Genomic DNA, 22,864 nt, shown 5'->3' with positions numbered 1-22,864 from the left:
TTGAGACAAGTGGCTCTTTGTTCAGCATAATTCTCTGGAAATTTATCAGCTGTAGTATGTTTCAATGGTTGGTTCTTTCTTACTGATGAGTAATTGCTCATATCTTTACAATATTTTTGAGATTATAATCACATTATTTCTCTGTTCTGTTTCATCACTCTAAACCCTGCCGGGCATTGCCAACCCCACTCCAGCCCTGCCCTCTGTTAAGTAACAGTTTTCCCAGAGGTCTGGCAGGGAAGCTCCTGAAGCAGGGAAGTAAACAACTTAAAATAGCTTCAGGAGGTCCATGAAACTGACCAGATTTACCTCCCAGTCAGAGTAAGCAGGAAAATCTGAAAGTCCCCTTAGACCTGGGGAACTGCTGCAAAAAAGGCTCTCTCAGACTAGCCTAGCTGCAAAGACTCTAAAACCAGACCAACTGCCTCAAAGAAAGCTGAGACAACTGCCCAGAAAAGATTTAGACCAACCGAGTTGTTTTGGAGAGGACACTCTCCAACCTTGTTTACAGTGTGTTCCAGTTTCCAGCGTTGTGAGCTGTCACTCATGTTAGGTTGGGTTTTGGTGATGAACTGTCTCTGGGTCATTTCTGGGCCTCTACACACTTCCCTGGGGCTGCATGTGGGTGAGAGGCTCTGATCTGCAACTGATTGTGTGGCTTGCTCTCTAGAACAATCAGACACTCATATTTCCTTTCTCAGACAGTCGGATACTTTTCAGTTTCTAGTAGAAGTGATTGTTTCCCAAAAGCCCTGACTCTTGCTCTTGCCAGTAGGTGTCCATCTGCACACGTGAGGAGGACCAGAGGAAGATGTTAAGGGTCCTGCCCTATCACTCTTGGCCTTGTCCTCCTAGTCTCTCAACTCGCACCTCACTACTGTTTGGCTGGCTGCCAGCCAGGAAACCTCATCAGTTTTTGTTTCTCTGTCTCACCCTAGTGCTGAGGTTACATGCACACAGGGCCACACTGCTGGAATCTCAGTGCTGGGGTGACCGGCACACAGGGCCACACTGCTGGAGTCTCATAGTGCTGGGGTGACCGGCACACAGGGCCACACTGCTGGAATCTCATAGTGCTGGGGTGACCGGCACACAGGGCCACACTGCTGGAGTCTCATAGTGCTGGGGTGACCGGCACACAGGGCCACACTGCTGGAGTCTCATAGTGCTGGGGTGACCGGCACACAGGGCCACACTGCTGGAGTCTCATAGTGCTGGGGTGACCGGCACACAGGGCCACACTGCTGGAGTCTCATAGTGCTGGGGTGACCGGCACACAGGGCCACACTGCTGGAGTCTCATAGTGCTGGGGTGACCGGCACACTGGGCCACACTGCTGGAGTCTCATAGTGCTGGGGTGACCGGCACACAGGGCCACACTGCTGGAGTCTCATAGTGCTGGGGTGACCGGCACACAGGGCCACACTGCTGGAGTCTCATAGTGCTGGGGTGACCGGCACACAGGGCCACACTGCTGGAGTCTCATAGTGCTGGGGTGACCGGCACACAAAACCACACTGCTGGAATCTCATAGTGCTGCAGTGACCATCACACAGGGCCACACTGCTGGAATCTGAACTTGGGTCCTCATGTCTGTGCAACAAGCACTCTGACCACTGAGCAATAGTTATTTGGGTCATGGATGTAGAACGGAGAGGTGATTACATCTGATGCATTGTTGGTTTTCTGAATACTTTTTGCCTGTATTTTTTGTGATATTGAGTATCACTTCTAGGGCCTTATGCATGTTAGGCAAACACTGTTTCCTGAGTTCCATACCTGTATTTTTCTACTATATCACATCCCACAGGAAGGTGACTCTAGCTCAGGGAAGGCAGGGATTACATGTCTCTTTTCTGTTAAGTTCACCTCCCCCAGGAACATGCTTGACAGCTCCTTACTCCCACAGGGATGGTGTACAGGTAAAGGAAAGAGCACTCTGCTGTAGTAGCATCCACTTACCTGATGGAGACCGTGAACTGCCAGTGTGGCTCAGAGGGCAGTGAAGAAAGGGGCCAGGCTGAGAAGCAAGCACAAGTCTGCTGTCAGGAGAGGGTGTGAGGGAGGGCAAGCTCTGACGGTGATGGCCAGTCACTAAAGAGATCCTACACAGTCACGGTGGACTGGCATTTATTTGTAGGGCATAGTTAGTGGACTTCTAGAAGCAAAAATGGAATACAGAGAGTGACATCTACTAGATCTTATACTCTTGAAACATTAGAGAAGCTGCAGCTGCTTTCCTCTCCTTTCTCTTGCATCCTCCTTTGTCTTCTGTCTTGGACTCATTTACTGACCACCTAGATTGTGGGCTAGAAATGCAAATAAGCAAGAGAAAGCATTTGGAGTTTAGATCAGCCTTACAGCACCCAGATTTTGTACACAGTGGGCACAGGAGTGGGGCAGATGAACTTGTGAGCAAACGCACCTTACCAGTGTGGTGGTTAATCTTTTTGAGCCTGACTGCATTTAGAATCACCCAGGAAACATGCACCTCTCTGGACATGTCTGTGAGTATCCCTCCTGAGAGGTTTAACTGAGGAGGGATGACCCACCCTGAACTTGGCTGGTCCCTCCCTGTGATCTGTATTGCTAGACTGAACAGTTCTAGAAGCTGTCTGTTCTCTGCTTCCTGACTGTGGATGCAATGTGATTTACACTCCTGCTGCCATGACTCCCTCCTAAGCAAGACAGACTGTTGTGTAACAGTTTCCTTTGAGATTGAAACATTCCGTCCCTAAGGAATCATGGAGGTGAAGGACTCAATATGGCTTAAGGAAGTCCCTGAAACTGACCAATTTCTCTAGGCCCCTGTCTGCCTGAGAAGTAAAAAAGAAGCCTCTGTGAAACAAGTCAAGTGGCAAAGTACGCTGAGGCCACACCAGCTGCCTGGTAGAAGCAGACACTAGTCAAGCTGCCTGGAACATGGATAGACCAACTGAGTCACTTGGAAAGGACACTCTCTAACCCATTGAGCTGAGTTGCCTGCAGGCTGTGTGATATGCTCCAAGTTCCTAGCTCTTGTGAGCTGTCACCGTGAACCCATGGACTTTGCTGTCTATGTGTCATTTCTACTGCTGTAAGAAATGACTCTAATAAAACTCACTAGCTCACCACATTTGACTTTGATGGTACCCATATTTTGATCTGTTGGTGGGCTCCCTATGTGGGGTAAGTAGACACATATCCCTCAAAATGTTTGTCACACAACTTGGACAATGCCCCTCCTTAAACCATGAGGCAAAATAAACCCTTCCTTGGACTGGAGATTCAGTTCATTAGTTAAAATGCTTGCAGCTCTTGCAGAGGACCCAAGTCCAGTTCCTAGCACACACATCAGACAGATTACAACTACTTGCAACTCTAGCTCCAGGGAATCCAATCTTTGGCTCTAGATGAGCTCATCATTCCCACACTTTAAGAAGAACATCTCAGGCTGGAGAGATGGCTCAGAGGTTAAGAACACCATCTGCTCTTCCAAAGTTCAATTCCCGGAAACCACATGGCAGTTTACAACCACCTGTAAAGAGATCTGGTACCTGCTTGTGGTGGGCAGGCACACATGTTGGCAGAATAAGAAAACCATCTATCTATAAGTTGGTTTTGTTAAGTATTTGTCTCAGCAATGAGAAATGTATTTGATAGGCTCAGATAGTAGACACAGCAATTGAGGAAGGTTGTGTTGAGTGTGGGTGTGTGTCACAACCCCTCCAGTGGAGTCTGTGTGACAAAATGTTATCACAGTGAATGGGCCAGGAAGCAATATTGATACTGAACTGGAGCAAGTAAGCTGCATCTTGCCAATCCCCCAGTTTCCACGGAAGCTCGCCTTCTCAGAGGCAGCTTTAGCCAGGAACAACTGGTCTACAAAGTTCTTCCAGACTTTGCATTTTTCCCTCCCTCCACATTGTTCGTGCACCTCTACAAAAAGAAATCTTTCTTTGGGACCCCATATTCCCTCAGCCTCGTCAACCCTGTCTCAGGCTCCATCTTTTTCTTCTACTCTTTGAGACAAGGTCTTCTCTTCAATCCTCCTGCTTACAATGTACGCCTGACCCAGAACCAGCCCTCTACTTCTCCTGGGCCCAGAACTCCCCTCCTCCCTCGCACAGCCTCCTGCCCTTCAGCGGATGAGGATCTCCCCCATGCCAGCCTCCAGCACGTTCTCAGCTGTGGTTTCGCCATGCTGCTCCTTGAGGTGGCACCTGGCTTGTGGCCGAGGTGCACATCACGGTAGGAACATCCACAGGGCTGCACTCTGAGTGGAGGTTGAGGTGATCGTGCAGCGTGGACTTCTGAGAGAAACACTTGCCACAGATGCCACCTGAGTGCGACTTGAGGCCGCGCTGGACGTTCACGTGGCGGTTGAGGTTGCTGCTGCTGTGGTTGAACTGTTTGCTTTAACGCGGGCACATAAAGACGAAACTTTGCGTTCGCATGTGGAAGACCAGCTTCTCCACACCCTGATACACTTCCGGGCATTTGGTGCACATGATGTTCTTTAAGGGGTTCCCACTTGAGAAGCCCCTTGCAGGGGTCCCCAGGAGCCCCCTGCACCCCTCCACCCCAGGCAGCCACCCGCTGCTGCTTCCACAAGTCCCGAGGTGGCCTCCACACTGGCCCTGCCTCCTGGGATAAGCAACAGGCCTTTGCCTTTGCAGCCTCTTACATGCTGTAGCAGGCCTTCACCACGCCTTGCGGCAGGGCTACAGTGTTGAGGAGCACACTGCTCTGGGTTAGCTCCCCCAGGTGGCTGTGCACAGAGGCCCCGAAACCCAGACCCCCTGCTAGGCCTCCAAGGCATTTGAGGCAGTGTGCCACTTTAGACTCCACCTTGACGATGCAGATGTCAGAAACATCCTCATCCTCTGCTTCAGCTCTAGGTCCTCATCCAGCGGAAACTCCAGCTTCACCAGCCGCTGGAGTGGAGGGGGTAGAAGAGGTGGGGGCTTTGGGGTCCTGGGGAGGGAGGAGGGACTTGGTGACACTGACACTGCTCACCAGGCTGGCCTCCCTGACCCCATCCTCTCTGAAGCCTATTTTGGGCTCAACGAACTGGATGAAGGCATTCCTGCATTTCTCCACCAGTGCTCCATTGGCAGGTAAGAGGCGGTGGAAAGTAGTTCACGATGTCCCTGACTGCTCCAGGGCGCCTGCGCAGCAAGAGAGGAGCCGGTCTGCCACAATGCGCATTGTGTATCAGCGAGGTCTGCAGCTCAGAGCTGGGATTCAGCAAGAACTGGTCCCAGAGGAAAGGCGAGCAGGCGGCCAGGGTGACTTTGTGTCCATGCAATTTGAGGCGAAGATGGTTACTTCGCAGAACCGCTCCTTGGCTCGGAGCTAGTTCATGTTCCTCAACTTAGAGTCCTCGTGGTGCAGGACTTCCACCCCAGGCAGAGGCCATTGTGGCGGGAGTGGACTGCTGTGGCTGGGGTCTGCCTGCAGATTCCCCCCCCCCCGGTGCCTCCCCCCACACCCTGCCAGCAGCACCCCCTACACTCAGGCAGGAAAGACACAGCTGTGGGCGCCTCACCAAGTTCGTGTGGGTCGTGATGTGCGGCTTTGCGCATGGAGCTACTCAAGGTGTCCAGGGACAAGCGCAGGCTCGCGTTCATCAAGAGGGTGGACACGCACATCACAGCCAAGAGGAAGCGGGAGGAGTTTAGCAACGTGCAGGTGGCCAGGAGGAAGGCAGCAGCCAAGAAGGAGTGACGCCCCCTCCCCCAGTAAATGTTTGTGCAAAAAACAAAACAAAAACAAACAAACAAAAAACCAAATGGCCCGATCTGTGCCATGTCTGACCAAGCTTCTAGTTTTTAGGCTCACGAGAAGAGTCGCGGTTTAGCCTCCCACCTGTAATTTAAAATTATTTTACCACATTCCAACTACATTCCCCCAATCTGGCTTTTTCCCTTAGGTAAGCTTTTGTTTAACCAGCCTCCCAGTGTTCCTTTTAGCCTTGTTAGAGTGGGGGAGGCTTGTTTACAAGTCCAGAACTACTGCGCTCTGAGAATGTAAATTGCTAAGAAACACAGCAGGAGTTTTCCTAGCAGTTAGAGTTTGACTCCCCCTTTGAAAATTTCCTGGGCAGGCAAGAACAAAATGCCAGATTCTCTGTCAATTAGCTTTAAACTCTGTTCCTCTGGCCTGTTTTCTCCTGGGTCTCCGGTAGTGCCCTGCCTTACTTGCTTGTGGCAAGGTTTTCAGAGCTAAGGGCTCTGGACCACAGCTGTCCTTTCAAGCCCCAGAGGATTAGATTAGACCTCGGCTGTAGTTGAACCTCCCTCTCCACCCTTTCCTATATTGATTTTGGTCCCGGAGAGTGTTAGAAGTTTCCGTTCGGAATTTTTTTTAATACATTTTTATTAATTTATACATATTACATCTCAGTTGTTAGCCCATCCCATGTATCCTCCCATTCCTCCCTTCCTCCCACTTCCCCCCTACTCCCCTCCCCTCCCCTAAGTCTGTGTCTGAGGGGGACCTCCTCCCCCTGAATATGCTCATACGGTATCAAGTCTCTCCTTGGTGACCTATTATCTTTCCTCTGAGTGCCACCAGGCATCTCCGTCCAAGGGACATGTTCAAATATGGGGCACCAGAGTTTGTGTGAAAGTTAGATCTCCACTCAACAGTGGAGAATGTCCATCGGCTAGTCCGGGTAGGGGTTCAAGGTTTTTACTGCCTATTTTTTCCTTGGCTGTTGCCACAGTTTGCGGAGGGCCCCAGGGCCCAGACTCGCCTGTAGTTTTCCAGGACCTCAGCTATTAAAAACAAGGAATTTCCAAAATTTGTGGACAAATGGATTGAACTAGAAATTGTCATAATGAGTGAGTTCACACAGAAGCAAAAAGAGCTAAATGGTATATACTCACTTATATTGAGACACTAGTCCAAGGTGTACGTCCCCATGAAAAACTGTACCTACCAGAATAGTGGGTAAGAGGGGAGGACATCCTATTGAAACTTTAGGTGTGAGAAGCCGTTCGGAATTTTTAATGTTTAGATCTGAATATTAAAGGCGTGGACAACATTAAATTCATTGGGCGCCATTCGTTGATGAATATTAAAAATTAATATTGTCGTACATTTAGCAAACCCTTATTTTATTTATTAATCATTATTTCCGCCAAATAACCACACACTGAGACTATGATCCATTCAAAATTAAGCACAAAGGGGAACATAATAATGACTCTATTATCCTACCATCATTTTATCCTCTCCTCCAAGCTCTTCTCTGGAATCGTCCATCCCCTCCTCTCCTGCACCTTCTTCTTCCTCTCTGACTTCTGGCCTCTCAACCTCAAAACTCCACCCCTTCTCCTTCTGCCAAATCACAACCAGCTTTAAATTAGGTGGAGCAGAGTTCACACAACAAGGACAGGAGTACTTGATACTGTGCCCATCACAGCAGGGACTAGATTATAGCGCTAACTGTATTAGCATTAGAAAACGTGGCTCAGACCAAGCGCCATCTTGTCCCTGTGACGTCCTCGCCTCCCCTTGGTTTTCCTTCTTTCCAATCCTCTCACCTCCCACCCCTGGTTCCCCACCCCTGCCTGGTGCCCACCATGGTCTCTCTTCCCATCCTCTCTTCCACCTGCTTCTCTCTCTCTCCATCCTCTTCCAGGGTGAATTTTATTTCCCCTTCTGGGGGAGATGCATTCATGAGAAAAAATTAACATGCATGTCATTTACTTTACAATATTCTGAAAACCCCAAGTCACGAAATCTCCACAGACTACCAGCAACCAGTCAGATGCAATGTTCACAGGGTCTTTTATTTATCATGCTCTGGTGCAAGGACAGTCTGTTCCCCAGAGGCTGAGGAAGGTGGGCGGCCTTGACTCCTTAGAATACAGGCAAAAACCGCAAGTGGGACTTTCCCTGCCTTGGCATTATGTAATTGGGTAAGGAGTATAGGGGAAGCGAGTCTTCAGGGGGACTCAAAGTTTTTATCTGCTGTAGCTGTTATGCTGCAGGTCTCCCACACAGTTGGGTAAGGGGATGAAAGGTAAACTGGCCCTAATCTGATAAGGAGAGCTTTTGTTTGGATCTTAGGGAAATGAGCCCCCCGCAGGGAAATTGACTTTAAGCTGGTTAAGCAAAGGGTGGGGGTGGGGGCGAGGGTGGAGGCTTCTGCTAAGAGAAGCCAGCCCATGTCCAGGTCCCACAATTCCATCCCTTCTCCAGGTACCAGAATTGGTTTCTTTGTGGTTCTCAAGAGGAGCTGAGTCTGGATTCTAAGGGACATTCATGGAGTAAAGTTTAAAGGACCAGTGAGCCTTTCGTTGTTCATCTGCTTCTTCATACTCCAAGCACCTGCCCAGTTTTCTCTGAAATGTCTTCCTCAGAAAGTCATCTTTGTTCACATTCAACTGACCTCATAGTGGCTGTCAAGGAAACCAATTCTGCCTCAAGGAATCAGGAAAGCTTTAGGCAGCCCAGAAGGTGATGCAGGAATTGTGAGGCACAGGAATTTGGCTCCTTGTTTGCTTCCTACATGGCCAGGTTAACAGTGGCCTTTCTCTGCTCAGCTACCTCCAGCCATCTCTCACCCCCTCTCATCTCCTGACACCCAGGCTGGTTTCTCTCTTTCTTTTGAGGCAATGCTGTAGGCTGACTGCAACTTGTGGTGGTCCTACCTGATCACTGAGATTTATACACAAGTGCCACCACCCTCCTTCCCTGGCTCTTTTCTTCTTAGGCCTCTCATTCTGTCTATGTCCTTTGATTTTAGAATTGAGGCCATTGATATTTAAAATTATTGAAATGTGTGTTAGTAGTAAGTAATCCTGTTGACTTTTGTTGTTTTTCTTCTCCCTGTATTTTGTTTTAATAATTAAGACTTGGTATTTCTAAAGTCTTTCTCTGCAATGCTCAATACTCTTTTCAGGGTGAAATGTTTCCTTTATTTTCTTTATAGAGTTTAGTTTGTTGATTATAATTTGTTTAGGCTGTTTATGTCATAGAATGTTTTTTATTCTCCTTGGATCACCATAGTTTTGCTGGGTGCATTATTTTAGGTTTGTTGTTATAGTCTTTCAGATTTGTGTGCATTGCTGCAGGCTGTGCATGCAGGATTTCAGTTTTCACTGAAAAAAATAAGCTGTTAGTCTTATAGATTTTCCTTCATCTGTGACTTGCATTTTTTCTTACACCTTTCATTAACTTTCTTTGTTGTGTATTCTTGGTGTTTTAATATGCCCTGAGGGTTTTCTTTTCTGGTCTTGTCTATTTGGTGTGCTGTGTGCATTTTGTTTTTGTATAACTGTGCCTTTCCTTAGTGGGGGAGTGTTTTCAACAATTGTGTTGAAGATACTATCCATGTTATTGACTTTGTATGTGTCTCCCTCATCTATGCCATTGTATTTTTTATGGTGTTCCACATGTCTTATGTCTTCCTTTCATGTGTGAGTGTGTGTGTGTGTGTGTGAGAGAGAGAGAGAGAGAGCAGAGGTTTTCATATGTCTTTGTGTCCCTGCCTTAACTTCTCTTCATGCTGGATTGTAACTCTAAGGCAGAATAAAGTTTGTAATCCACATGTTGTTTTTGATCAGTAGGAACCTATAAAGACAAACATGAAGCTGCAGAGACTTTTCTGTGATTTGAATTTGTTCATGTTGTTTAATACTCAAATGCACAAATATAAAAGAATAGAATTTATTAGTGCTATCAGATCAGTTACAGACACTTAAAAATTATTCTATTCTAACTCTTACAGATTATGTATGAAAGCTACTTGATAGGTACTTTAAGAATTTTGATTAAAATCTCAATTTTAGATGACAATGAGTTACATAGCTGAAGCTTTTATAAAATATGCTTAGAAAAGGCTGACTCCTTTCCTCTGGGATATGATATTACATAAACAGCCCTGTCTTAGGGAGAAGTCATCGATTATGTCCATTGTTTAAGGAGAAGACCAAAGTGAATTTAGACAACAATGTAGAAACAAAATGAGCTTCTTTAAACAGACATTTTAGTGTTATAATATTTTTCTTGAATATTGCAATGTGCAAAGAACTGAGAGTCATGAGCAAAACATGAATATCTAGGCATCAAATTATGAATATTTATCATTACAATAAAGAATATGCACATTACAACATTAGCAAATACCTTTAATCTATACAATATATTGAATAGAATTCAAATACTATAAAATAGTATTTTATATAAATAATATAAATAGTGTAAATTTTAGTATATATATAAATATATATAGTATAACTATACAATAAATTATAAATTGTATAAATAGTATAAAATAGAAAGAGAGAAACCAACCTGAGTGTCAGGAGATATTTTGCAGATAGAATTTCTTTAATTAGTTACAAAAAGCTTGAAGCATCAACTCAGATATTTTGCTTAGTTCAGGTTTGGTGTTTTGAGTCTTTTTTTTAAAGGAATTAACTTGTTTCTGTACAGTCAGGATTTAAACCAAGTTCTAACAAATCCTCCCAGCATCATAAAAAGTGTTGTCAAAAGAATATTATAACAATAAATGAAGGAAAAGTTAACGTATATTTACAGGGTTCCATGTCTGTAATGAGCAAACAGAACTATGGGGCAGCTAGTTAAGCAGGCTGACCCAGATGGGGCTCAGACACCTGCTGCAGTTGTCCCTTCTTCAGACCACTGCGGCATTTAATGGTCTTGAGTCTAAAAGTTGTTTCATATTCATTCATATTGAATGAAAAATATGTTATTTTAGTACAGATATCCAACATCGTCTCAGACACTAGACTCATCTCAAATTTTATTGACATAGATCTAAAGATTTTCACAAGCAATTAGAGAACGTGAAGTAAAGAAATGTCAGGAATCTGAAGATAAAAGGAATAAAGATCTCAGATTTCATGTCCTGCATCTCATCTCCATTCTAGACAGTGAATGATAAACATTTCTCATAGAGGTTTGATGAGAGTACGCCTCCTTGGATGTTACAAAGGAAGTACTTACGCAAATTTCAATTGAAAAGTATTATATGCACAGAAAATATAGATTGCAGAATCAGAGAAATATTCAAGTGAATAATTCACCTTAGGCCCTAATCCTTCACATCTCTTCCCCATGTGTCTGCCTGAACTCTACTGACTGGCACAGAGAGAAGGGAAGTTTGGATTTACTACACTAGGACTAGGAAGCTAAGAGCAGACTCTAGAGAGTGTCAGGAACGAAGATGAATTTCTTTCCGGGATAAACATACTCTAGAAGATATTGGAGCAAAACAGGACAAACTGAGCCCGACGCCATGTCCTCTGACTTTATTTTATTTTAAAAAGGAGTACAGAAATTAATTCTTATCTTTTTAGTTATAAATTTAATTCTTAGCAAGAATGGTGCTAACTCAAGTGATTTAAATGCATGGACCCATGCTCCCTTGAGCATACGTTGAGTGAGGACTGGACTCTACTGCTCTGTCTGTGTTCTTCATGAGGAAATGCTCACAGGAATGCCATGCTTCTCTCCTTTGTGTAAAATTCAGCTCCTTAAATGTTTAAGACATAGACTGTTAAATTAGAGCCAAATACCAGCAAGTAAACATGTTTCCCAGCTCAACACACATCATACAACAAAAAATAGGCCTATGTAAAAATTAGACCAGTGAATATCAGGTATAAAAAATGCTGGCTTCTTAAATGGTAGCTAGGGAATGTAAAGTTGATGATCAAATCTTAAATTCACCAAACTGCACCTAGTGCAATTTGTGAAAGGTAGACATGTATCTGTATACCCAAAAGTAAACATGGAAGGCAGCTGTAGGAACAACTCAGGTTAGAAGCCATCCAGGGCCACACAGAAAAAGAAAATGAGACAAAGTTGTTAATCTAAAGCTTAGTTTACTGCCTGAAGAAATTGGCCCTTTTATTTAAAGCTTCCAAACATTTATCCTGTTTCTACTGATCTCTGCAAAGTTCCTCAAACTGATTAATACTAATTAATGTAAAAATTGTTTCTAGTTAATTATCATAATTATAATTCAGTAATGTTCACTCTTCCTAATAATTTTGATACTAACCATGGTTTTTAATGGAAAAATGGATAATTGCATTCCTCTTTTCTGCTTATCATACTCTGAGGATACAATATCATTCTTGAAATCCGGGGTTGTTCTATTTTTTTCCCATGGAGTCTTTCAGTGTTTGGAGACAGAAACCAATATAGCTACTGCTTCTGCTGTAACTTTCACCCATAACTGAGATTAAATCCTACCAGAGCAAAGGTCTCCAATGTGGATTTGTGTGTCACGGGCTCAATAGTTCATCAAGGCAGAAAATCAGCTGCAAACTTGACCCATGAAAAGTACACCAAGGGAACTTGCTTGTGAGATATTTAGTAAACTGCTCCATGGCAAGCACAGTTGCTGTTGAGAGCAAATGCAGTTGTGGGTCAGGCTCATTCTTTAGTATTCAACATGGTCTTACAAAGTCCTTGTCCAGAAATATGATGATGGGCAGCTGAGCCTTTGCTATGTAATCACTGAATGACTCCTCACAGAGAGCAGCACCTAAGTTCTTTTAAAACATAACATAGGGTCACATGGCCGTTCCTGAACTTTTGCTGTATGTAATGTGGCCAGTGTGTCACAGAGGTTCTTAATTTCGGAGACCTCTTTGTAATCATCACCATATTGTCACATACTTTGGAGCAATTACCATCCATCAATATGGATTAATTCTTCCTCTGCTCTATTTTCCCTTCTATAACTACACAGGAAATCTGTGCTTTTTACTTTATATTTTAAAAACAGCTTTTTCAAATTTTTTTTTTTTTGCTTACTGAGACTCCCAAATGCAGTTTAGCTACTTGGCACAGGACAGAAATTAGACATATAAGAAGTGCTTTAGAGACCAAAATCTACTTTCTATGTAACATGATTATGTTCTATGTGTTCAGTGTGACAAATGCCAACAAAGGACTCCAAAGATAGTAATGGGGTGGGGGACCCAGGAGGCCCAGGTATGTCAATTTTAAAAGTAAAGCGAGCCAGGTGGCTGCACACGCCTTTAGTCCCAGCACTCGGGAGGCAGAGGCAGGTGGATCACTGTGAGTTTGAGGCCAGCCTGGTCTACAAAGCGAGTCGAGGAAAGCCAAGGCTACACAGAGAAACCCTGTCTTGAAAAAACAAAATAAATAAATAAATAAATAAATAAAAGTAAAGCAGTTGGAAGGTGGTCATAGGAATGATCATGAAGTAAACTGAAATCTTAGCATCCTCACTAGTAGATTTTGAGTGATTATAAACTAAATTGTTTGTCATGTCAACTTTTTATAATTATTTTCTTTTTTTACTTGCTATTTTATTTTATTTTTTTTCTATGATTATTTTCTAAAAGTTTTGAATTATGCCTGCATGAGAAAGACAGTATTTAACTCAAGTACAGGATTCTTGGTTTGGAAAGTGTTCTGCAGGACACATTTGTGTTTTAAAGAGTATTTTATTAATAATTTTGATATTATTATGCCTGGACTTTTCAAGGATGATATTAAGAGGGTAGGGTGACATTGCAACAAATAAGACCTAATATATACAGCATTTAAGCTCAAAATAGTATATAAATTGATGGTTTGTGATCAATCCTTCAGATGTTCAGATGTGTTTCATCTCTATATACTTGGTGTCCAGCTGAGGTGGTTCAGCCTTCGTTGAAAGAAGGATGGCATTGAAGGCATGCTTGGAGATGTCATAGACATGCTTGACTTGCAGTGCCTTGCTCTGCTTTGTGTCCACAGTTGAAGATCCAATTCCCCCAGCATCTTAATGGTCTTCTCATCCATTTGCCCTTGCTCTGAGGGACTATTATCCCATGGAACTTTGAACCATAATAAACTGTCTTTAAAGTTGCCTTGTTGATGGTATTTTATCAGACTCCCAACAAGCATCTAAGAATTCATAGTAAAGGAAATGACTCATGATACTACAACTTTCCTATCCTTAAGGCATATGCCACAACACTGCACATGTTTAGTTCTTCTCCCAAGTCAGTCTCCTCTTTTAGGGCCTGGCATGACGTTGCATTGGCTGACATTCAGAATATCCATTTTGGGTGGTGGCCTTTATCACTGATAACAGAGAGCATATCCTATATGGGGAAAAGCTAAGCACCTGTCAATGCAGATCTGCACTTGCAGAGCACCAGTGTGAGCCTTCTTGAGAACCACAGTTCTCATTATATCATTACACAAGAAAGAGTGCAGCTAGAGCTGGAGAAAAGGTCGAGATTCTGAATTGTAGTTGATGCCTCCACACTTACTTTCTTCCTTGTGAGGATACATTATAAAAATATCTCCTATACGCTAATAGAATAGAACTTTTGCTGGACTTCACATGCAAGTTCAAAATATACATTTGGATCACTTAAGATTTAGGACCAATAGTCTACTGTATGGTCAACCTGTTTAATCTGTCTTGCAAAGATCATTGTAACAACCAACCTTATTTGTCCTGAACTTCCCATGTAATCAACTTTTACAACCTAAGCTAATACAGAACATGAATATTACATTATGTAATCTGACAAACCCCTGACCCAAGAGGAATGTGTGTGTGTGAGAGAGAGAGAGAGAGAGAGAGAGAGAGAGAGAGAGAGAGAGACAGAGACAGAGACAGAGAGACAGAGACAATGAGAGACACAGAGAGAGACACAGAGAAAGACAGAGAGACAGAGAGACAAAGACAGAGATATTTAAACCAGAAAAACAGGTTGAAAGCAACCCTAACAAATACATACCCACCATAAATACTGGATCTAGAATATAGATATTGCTTGATAGTACTAGTTTGTTTATTATTGAGATCACTTAGAGTCAGTGAAGTTCATCACTTATAAAAGCTCAAAATTCTACACATAATCTCAGCATGAGAAGTGGAGTTGGATAGAAAATCTTACCCACATGTGAGGAGCTACACAAAGCAAACACATGTGTAAGTTTCTCTCACTAAAGCTAAGCTCCCTAGTCACAGAAAAGTTAGAGAGACAGTGATTTCACAAAGCACTGTCACTTACTCCGAACCTGTACAAATTGTTGATAGGCAGAAGTTATGCATCCTAAGGCATCACTGCTTAAGGAAAATAACCCATTTCTAATGAAATTAAACACAAACACACTCATCACTCAAGAAGTAAGTTGCTTCTTTGGTCAGAAAACATGTGAAAAATACTCATTTTTGAAATCACAGTATTTCTACACATGGGTTTGTTTCAGGAAGAAGCACACTGTAATTCATGTCTCTGAAAGCAAAGTTAGAAAATGGTGAAAAAAGTAATTTTTGAAAGCACAGTACTTCTACATATGTGTTTTTTCAGGAAGAAACACACTGCAGTGCATGAATCTGAAAGCAAAGCTACTGTTTCTATGGAAAAGTGAATACACTAAAAAAACACATGTGTTAGATTCTCTTACTAAAACTAAGCTCCCTAGTCACAGAAAAGTGAAAGAGTCGGTGATTTCTCTTAACATGGTCACTTACTCAGAGCCTGTACAACTGAGTTGATAGGCAAAAGCGGGATACTCCAAGGCATCACACCTTAGAAAAAACCTGTTTCTAAAGAAATTGAATTCATACATTGCTCATGTTAGTAAGTTGCTTCTTTGGTTAGAAAACATGTTAAAACAGTCAATTTTGAAAGCACAGTACTTCTACACATGTGTTTCTTTCAAGATGTAACACACTTTAACAAATGTTTCTGAAAGCAAAGTCACTGATTATATGGAAAACTGAATTCACTAAAAAAATCACATATGTGATCTTCTCTCAATAAAACTAAGTACCATAGTCACAGAAATGTGAGAGAGACGGTGATTTCACTAAGCACTGTCACTTACTCAAAACCCATACAAGTGCACTGATACACAAAAGGCATAACTCAGTAAGCAAAAAACTCTTTTCTAAAGATATTGAACATAAATACATGCAGCGCTCAAGTTAGTAAGTTGCTTCCTTGGTTATAACATGTGTGAAACAGTCATTTTTGAAAGCACAGTACTTCTACATATGTGTTTGTTTCAGCAGAAACACACTGTAACACATATTTCTGGAAGAAAAGTTGCTGTTTCTGTGAAAAACTGAATACAATAAACAAACACATTTGAGCTTCTCTCACTAAACCTAAGCTTTCTACTCAAAGAATAATGAGAGAGATTGTGATTTCACTAAGCACAGACACATACTCAGAACCTGTACAAATGTGTTGTTAGGCAAAAGTTGTGGAATTCAAGGTATCACTCCTCAGGCCAAAAAAACAAAAAACAAAAAACAAAAAACAAACAAACAAAAACAAAAACAAAAAAAACTAATGAAATTGAACACATGCATTGCTCACCTTATAAAGTTGCATCTTTGGTTAGAAGACATATGAAAACTGTCATTTTTGAAAGCACAGTACTTCTAAATATGTGTGAGCTTCTCTCAATAAAACTAAATTCCCTACTCAAAGAAAAGTGAGATGGACAGTGATTTTGCTAAGAACAGTCACTTACTCAGAATCAGTAGAACTGTGTTTTAAGCAAACGTTGTGTATTTTAAGGTATTACTCCTTAGGCAAAAACCCCTTCTCTAACAAAAATGAATACAAATATCGTTCACATCAGTAAGTTGTGTGTTTGATTACCATATGCGTGAAAACAGTCACTTTTTAAAAGCACAGTACTTCTACCCATGCATTTGTCTAAAGAAGAAACATACTGTAATGCATCTGTCTGGAAGCAAAGCCACTGTTTCTATGGAAAAGTAAATACACTAAACAAACATGTGTGAGTTTCTCCAACTAAAACTCAGCTCCCTACTCACAGAAAAGTGAGAGAGATGGTGATTTCGCTAAGCACAGTCACTTACTCAGGATCATTGGAATTGCATTTATAGGCAAACATTGGGTACTCTAAAACATCATTCCTTAGGCAAAAAAAAAAAACCCTTTTCTAGTGGTAGTGAACACATGCATCACTCACTTTAGTAAGTTGCTTCTTTGGTTAGAAAATGTGTGAAAACAGACATTTTTGAAAGCACAGTACTTCTACAAATGTGTTTGTCTCAGGAAGAATCACACTGTAATGCATGTTTCGAGAGCAAAGTTAAATTTTCTACGGAAAATTGAATACACTAAAAAAGCACACGTGTGAGCTTCTCTCAAAAGAATAACCTCCCTACTTACAGAAAAGTGAGAGAGTCGGTGATTTTGCTAAGCACTGTCACTTACTCAGAACTCGTACAACTGTGTTGATAGGCACACTTTGTGTACCTTAAGGTATCACTTCTTAGGCAAAAAAAAAAAAAAAAAAAATTTCTAAGCAAAGTGAACAAATGCATCACTCATTTTAGTAAGTTGATTCATTGGTTAGAAAACATGTGAAAAGAAGTTATATTTTTTTTTCTGAAAGCACAGTACTTCTACACATGTGTTTCTTTCAGAGAGAAACACACTGCAACACATATTTCTGAAAGTAAAGTCACTGTTTCTATGGAAAACTGAATAGACTGAACATACACATGTGTGTGCTTCTCTCACTAAAATTTAGCTTCAGACTCACAGAAAAGGATAGGGACATTGATTTCACTAAGCACAGGTACTTAATCCAAGCATATACATCTGGCTTTGATAGGTAAACGTGTATTCTATGGCATTACTCCTTAGGCAAAATTCCCATTTCTAACAAAAGTGAACACATGTGTTGTTCACTTTAATAAGTTGCTTCTTTGCTTAGAAAACATTTTAAAACAGTCATTTTTGAAAATACAGTACTTCTACACATGTGTTTGTTTCAGGAAGAAACACACTGAAACGCATGTTTCTGAAAGCAAAGTCACTATGTCCATAGAAAACTGAAAATACTAAACAAACACATGTGTGAGCTTCTCTCACTAAAACTAAGCTCCCTACTCACAGAAACGTGAAAGAGGTGGTGATTTCCCTAAGCACAATCACTTACTCAGAACCAGTACAACTGCATTGATAGGCAAAGTTTGTGATGTTAAAGCATCGCTCCTTAGGGGGAAAAACATTTCTAATGAAATTGAACACATGCATCGCTCATGTTAGTAAGTTGCTTCTTTGGTTTGAAAACTTGTGAAAACATGTCACCCCCCCTCCAGTAGAGTCTGTGGACAGGTACTACACAGGTCTGAGTCTAAGACCCCCCACCCCCAAAAGGTGAGAGTCTCCTGGATTGGGGTTAATGTTTCTGACCAGAGAAATCTGATTGCAGTGTTTTCTCTTCTCTCATTGTGCTGACAATTCTCTGTCTTTCACTCCCAGTTCAGGAACTTTTCCAGGTACGCACATTGCTATGAGACCTTGCTGACATGGCACTGCAGCCAGGGACCGTTCAAGCTTAAAGTTCATTGCCAAGCTCCACTAGTCTTCTTCACTTATCACAGAAACATAACTAAGAATTAGCCATTTGGTGACAATTACCAAAAAACAAATTAAAAAAAAAACTACCTTAATTCCTTTAACCTCACCACCAGGTGCTGGGCAAAAATTTAGCAAAAGAATATTGACCTTTACCAAGAAAGCATCTGTGTACTGATACTGAGCCACTTACTTAAGAATGATGATGTCATTTATTGTGCATTTAAAGTTATAATTCAAATTATGACAACATTATCTGTACCTGTACCATGTATACTTGATTGCTCACTGATTCTTTTGAACCTACACCATGGAAACTGTAACCACAACAACCCCCCTCCCCATTTCAGAAGAAAAAAGTGTATATAACCCTAGATTGCTTATTTGAAAAATACACTCAAATGGAAACTCAAACTTGAGTTACCTGTTTGCCATTGCTTTATATCGTGTATACCGATGCTCCAAGAACTCCCATTTCCGGGGACCTTTGCTGGACTGAGCTGGTCGATGGCAAAAACAGTCGTTTTTTTTGTTTGTTTGTTTGTTTTCTTTTTTAAAGCACAGTACTTCTACACATGTGTTTCTTTCAGGAAGAAACAGACTGTAATGCATGTTTCTGAAAGCAACACTGTTGTCATGTCTTGTTCACATTTTTTCCTGCTCACATTGCTGTCTTTTTCTACTCCCACTGCTGCCTTAGTCAGCCTGCTGTCCTGTCATGCTCACACTGATATCCAGTCCTGCACACACTCTGGGGAAATGTGCTAAATTCTGCCATGTCAGAAATCCTATGCTTAGGCTGCACGCTGTGACCTCCTAGCTGCTGAGCTCTGCCGGAGGAGGTCTTTGTGTTCCAGGCCATCCTTGGAATATTTATCTTTCAAAAAAGTAGGGAAGTCCCTACTGAGAGACACCTGCAGGGTTTAAGAAACCCTTTCAGAGAGCTACTCAGTAATAGGAAGCTCTTATAGAGAGTTAGTTATTCAGGCTATTGTGTTCTTCTTGCCCTGGGAGCTAGCGGGAGAGGGATCAGAATAGATCCTATTGACCTTACTATATAAAGTCTTACTCATCCACATTAAAGGGAATCTTTTTTTCCCCCACTGTGTGACCCACTTCAGTGCCAGCAGCCTACAGACACAGAGGCGGGGAAAGTTTAGGAGCCACAGTTTGCTCTAGCATGGGACACTATGAGAGGCCCAGGGGGACGAGTAAAGGGAATCTTGATCAGAAATTTCCTGACTTGATTCGTTATTTCTCACTTCTTTGCATCCTACTTTCAATTCCCACTCCCTCTTTCAGGTGGACCCTGATTCGATTTTCCCCATGGGCCCGGACACAACAACACACTGCTCTGCTGACCTATTCTCACTGCTGTCCTGCTCACACTGCTGTCCTGTCCTTCTCATACTGCCGTCCTGTTCATAGTGCTCTCCTGCACATATTGCTGTCCTCTTCAAAGTGCTGTCCTGCTCACACTGCTGTCCTGTCCTGCTAATGGTGCTGTCCTGTCCTGCTCACACTGCTGCACTGCTCATACTTCTCTCCTGTCTTGTTCACACTGCTATCTAGCTCACAGTGCCATCCTGTCCTCTTCATACTGCTGTACTTTTCACACTGCTGTCCTTTCCTGCTCATACTGTTGTCCTGCTTATACTGCTATCCTGCTCACAATGCTGTCCTATTCTGCTCATGCTGGTGGCCTACTCACACTCCAATCCTGCTCTCATTGGAATCCTGCTCACACTGCTGTCCTCATCACACTGGTCTCCTGTTCTATTCACATTGCTGTCCTGTCCTGCTCAAAATGCTTTCTTGCTCATGCTGCAATCCTGCTCACACTACTGTCTTGTCCTGTTCACACTACTGTCCTGCTCACACTGTTGCCCGGTCCTGCACAAACTGTCCAGCTCACAGTGCTGTCCTTTTCATTCTGCTATCCTGGTCACACTGCTGTCCTATGCTACTCACACTGCTGTTCTGCTCACACTACCCTCCTGAACTGCTCACAGTGCTGTCCTTCCCACACTGCTGACTGGTTCATGCTGCTGTCCTGTCCTGTTCAAACTGCTGTCTTACACTTCTGTCCTTTCCTGCTCATACTGGTGTACTGCTTGTACAGTTGTCCTGCTTAGGCTGCTGCCCTGTCCTGCTCACACTGCTGTCTTACTCACACTGCTGTCCTATCCTATTCATGCTGCTGTCCTGTCCTGGGCACACTGCTGTCTAGCTCACACTGCGGTCCTGTCCTGGTAACAGTGCCATCCCACTCACACTGCTGTCCTGGTCACACTTCTATCTTGTCCTCTTCACACTGCTCTCTTTCTCACACTGCTGTCCTGTCCTGTTCATACTGCTGTCTTCCTCCTCACAATGCTGTCCTGTTCATGCTGTTGTCTTGTAGTGCACATGCTGATGTCCTACTCACCCCGCAGTCTTGTTCACATTGCAATTCTGCTCACACTGCTGTCCTCCTCACACTGGTCTCCTGTACTGCACACACCAATGTACTGTCCTGTGTCTTGCTTACACTGCTGTCTTGTTCTGCTCACACTGCTGTTCTCTCCTGCTCACAGAGCTGTCCTGCTTACGCTGCTGTACTGTCCTGTTCAGATGGCTGTCCTGCTCACACTGCTGTCCTCTATGGCTCACACTGCTGTCCTGCTAACACTACTGTACTATCCTGTGCACACTGTCCTGCTCAGGCTGCTGTCATATTCACTGTGTGGTCTAGCTCACACTCCTGTCCTGTCCTGCTCACTGTCCTGTCCTGCTCACACTGCTGTACTGTCCTGCAAACACTGCTGTCTGGCTCATGCTGCTGTCCTGTCTTGTTCACACTGCCGACTTGTTCACACTGCTATCCTTTACTACTCATGCTTAAAACCTGTCTTTCTCATACTGCTTTCCTGTTCACACTGTTGCTCTGTCCTCCTCACCCTGGTGTACTATTCACATTGCTATCCTGCTCATGGTGCTGTCCTGTCCTGTGCACACTGCTGTCCTGCTCACACTGCAGTCCTGTCCTGTTCACTCTGCTGTCCTGCTCACACTTCTGTTCTGTCCTGTTCATACTGCTGTTCTGTCTTGCTCATACTGCTGTCCTGTTCATAGTGCTATTCTGCTCATATTGGTGTCCTGCAGTACTCATAGTACAGTCTTGCTGGCATTGCTGTTGTGCTCACACTGCTGTGTTGTCCTGCTTACACTGGTGTCCATTCACTTTGCAGTCCTGTCCTGTTCACACTGCTGTCCTGTTCATGCTGACCTCCTATCCTGATCATACTACTGTCCTGCTCATACTGATGTCCTGTCCTGCTCACACTTTTATACTGTTCACACTGCTATAATGTCCTGCTACCACGTCTGTCTTCCTCATACTCCTATCTGGTCCTGCTCACACTGCTGTCCTGCCCACACTGCAGTCCTGATCACACTGCTGGCCTGTTCACAGTGCTGTCCTGTCTTGATCATGCTGCAGTCCCCTCCTGATCAAACTACTGTCCTGCTCACACTGTTGTTTTGTCATGCTCATGCTGCTATCCTGTCCTACTCACATTGCTGTTCTTCTCACACTCCTCTTCTTTCCTGTTCACACTGCTGTCCAGCTCACACTGCTGTCCTGTTCACAGTGCTGTCCTGTCTTGATCATGCTGCAGTCCTGTCCTGCTTAAACTGCTGTCCTGCTCACACTGTTGTTTTGTCATGCTCATGCTGCTATTGTGTCCTACTCACATTGCTGTCCTATTCTGCTCACACTGCTGTCCTATGTTGCTTACAGCACTGTCCTTTTCACAGTGCTGTCCTGTCCTGCTCATGCTGCTGTACTGTCGTGCTCTTACTGCTGTCTTGTCCTTTTCACACTGCTGTCCTTCTCACACTACTATCCTGTCCTGTTCATGCTATTGTCCTGTCCTTCTCATATTGTTGTCCTGCTCACACTGCTGTCTTGTCCTGCTTATACTGCTCTCTTGTCATGCTTCCACTGCTGTCCTGCTATCAGAGCTTTGCTGCTCACACTGCTGTCCTTTCTGCTCACACTGCTGTCTTCCTCACATTGTTGTCCAGTCCTGCTCATACTGCTGTCTTGTTCATAGTGTTGTTCTGCACACACTGCTGTCCTCTTCACAGTACTGTCCTGCTCACACTGCTTTTCTGTCCAGCTCATACTTCTGTCTTGTTTAAACTGCTATCCTCCTCATACTGCTGTTCTGTTCATATTGCTGTCCTGTCCTCTTCACTCTGCTGCCCTGCTCACACTGGTGTCCTGTCCTGCTCATAGTGCTGTCCTGATCACGTTGCTGTCCTGTCCTGATCACACTGCTTTCCTGTTCATGCTACAGTCCTGTCCTGTTCACACAGCTGTCCTGCTCACACTGCTCTGCTGCTTACATTGCTGTCCTGTTCACATTTTTGTACTTCTCACACTGCAGTCCTGTTGACACTGTTGCCCTATCATGTTGACACTGCTGTCCTGCTCACACTGCCATCTTGTCCTGCTCACACAA

The 22,864-nt window shown here is 43.4% G+C and overlaps 1 pseudogene across 1 annotated transcript; it reads right to left on the bottom strand.

Annotated features, from left to right (window-relative positions):
• Window positions 1-3,898: 3,898 nt before the first annotated feature.
• Window positions 3,899-5,567, bottom strand: LOC311598373 (zinc finger and BTB domain-containing protein 12-like; annotated as a pseudogene). The gene is made up of 2 exons: window positions 5,495-5,567; window positions 3,899-5,378 (listed from the first exon to the last, which is right to left on the bottom strand). The product of its transcript is annotated as a zinc finger and BTB domain-containing protein 12-like (transcript).
• Window positions 5,568-22,864: the final 17,297 nt, after the last annotated feature.

Source organism: Acomys minous (genome assembly GCF_964271855.1).
Source record: "Acomys minous genome assembly, chromosome: 5".
In the NCBI taxonomy this organism is placed as follows: Eukaryota; Metazoa; Chordata; class Mammalia; order Rodentia; family Muridae; genus Acomys; species Acomys minous.
This window is presented reverse-complemented; position numbering and strand designations above follow the sequence as displayed.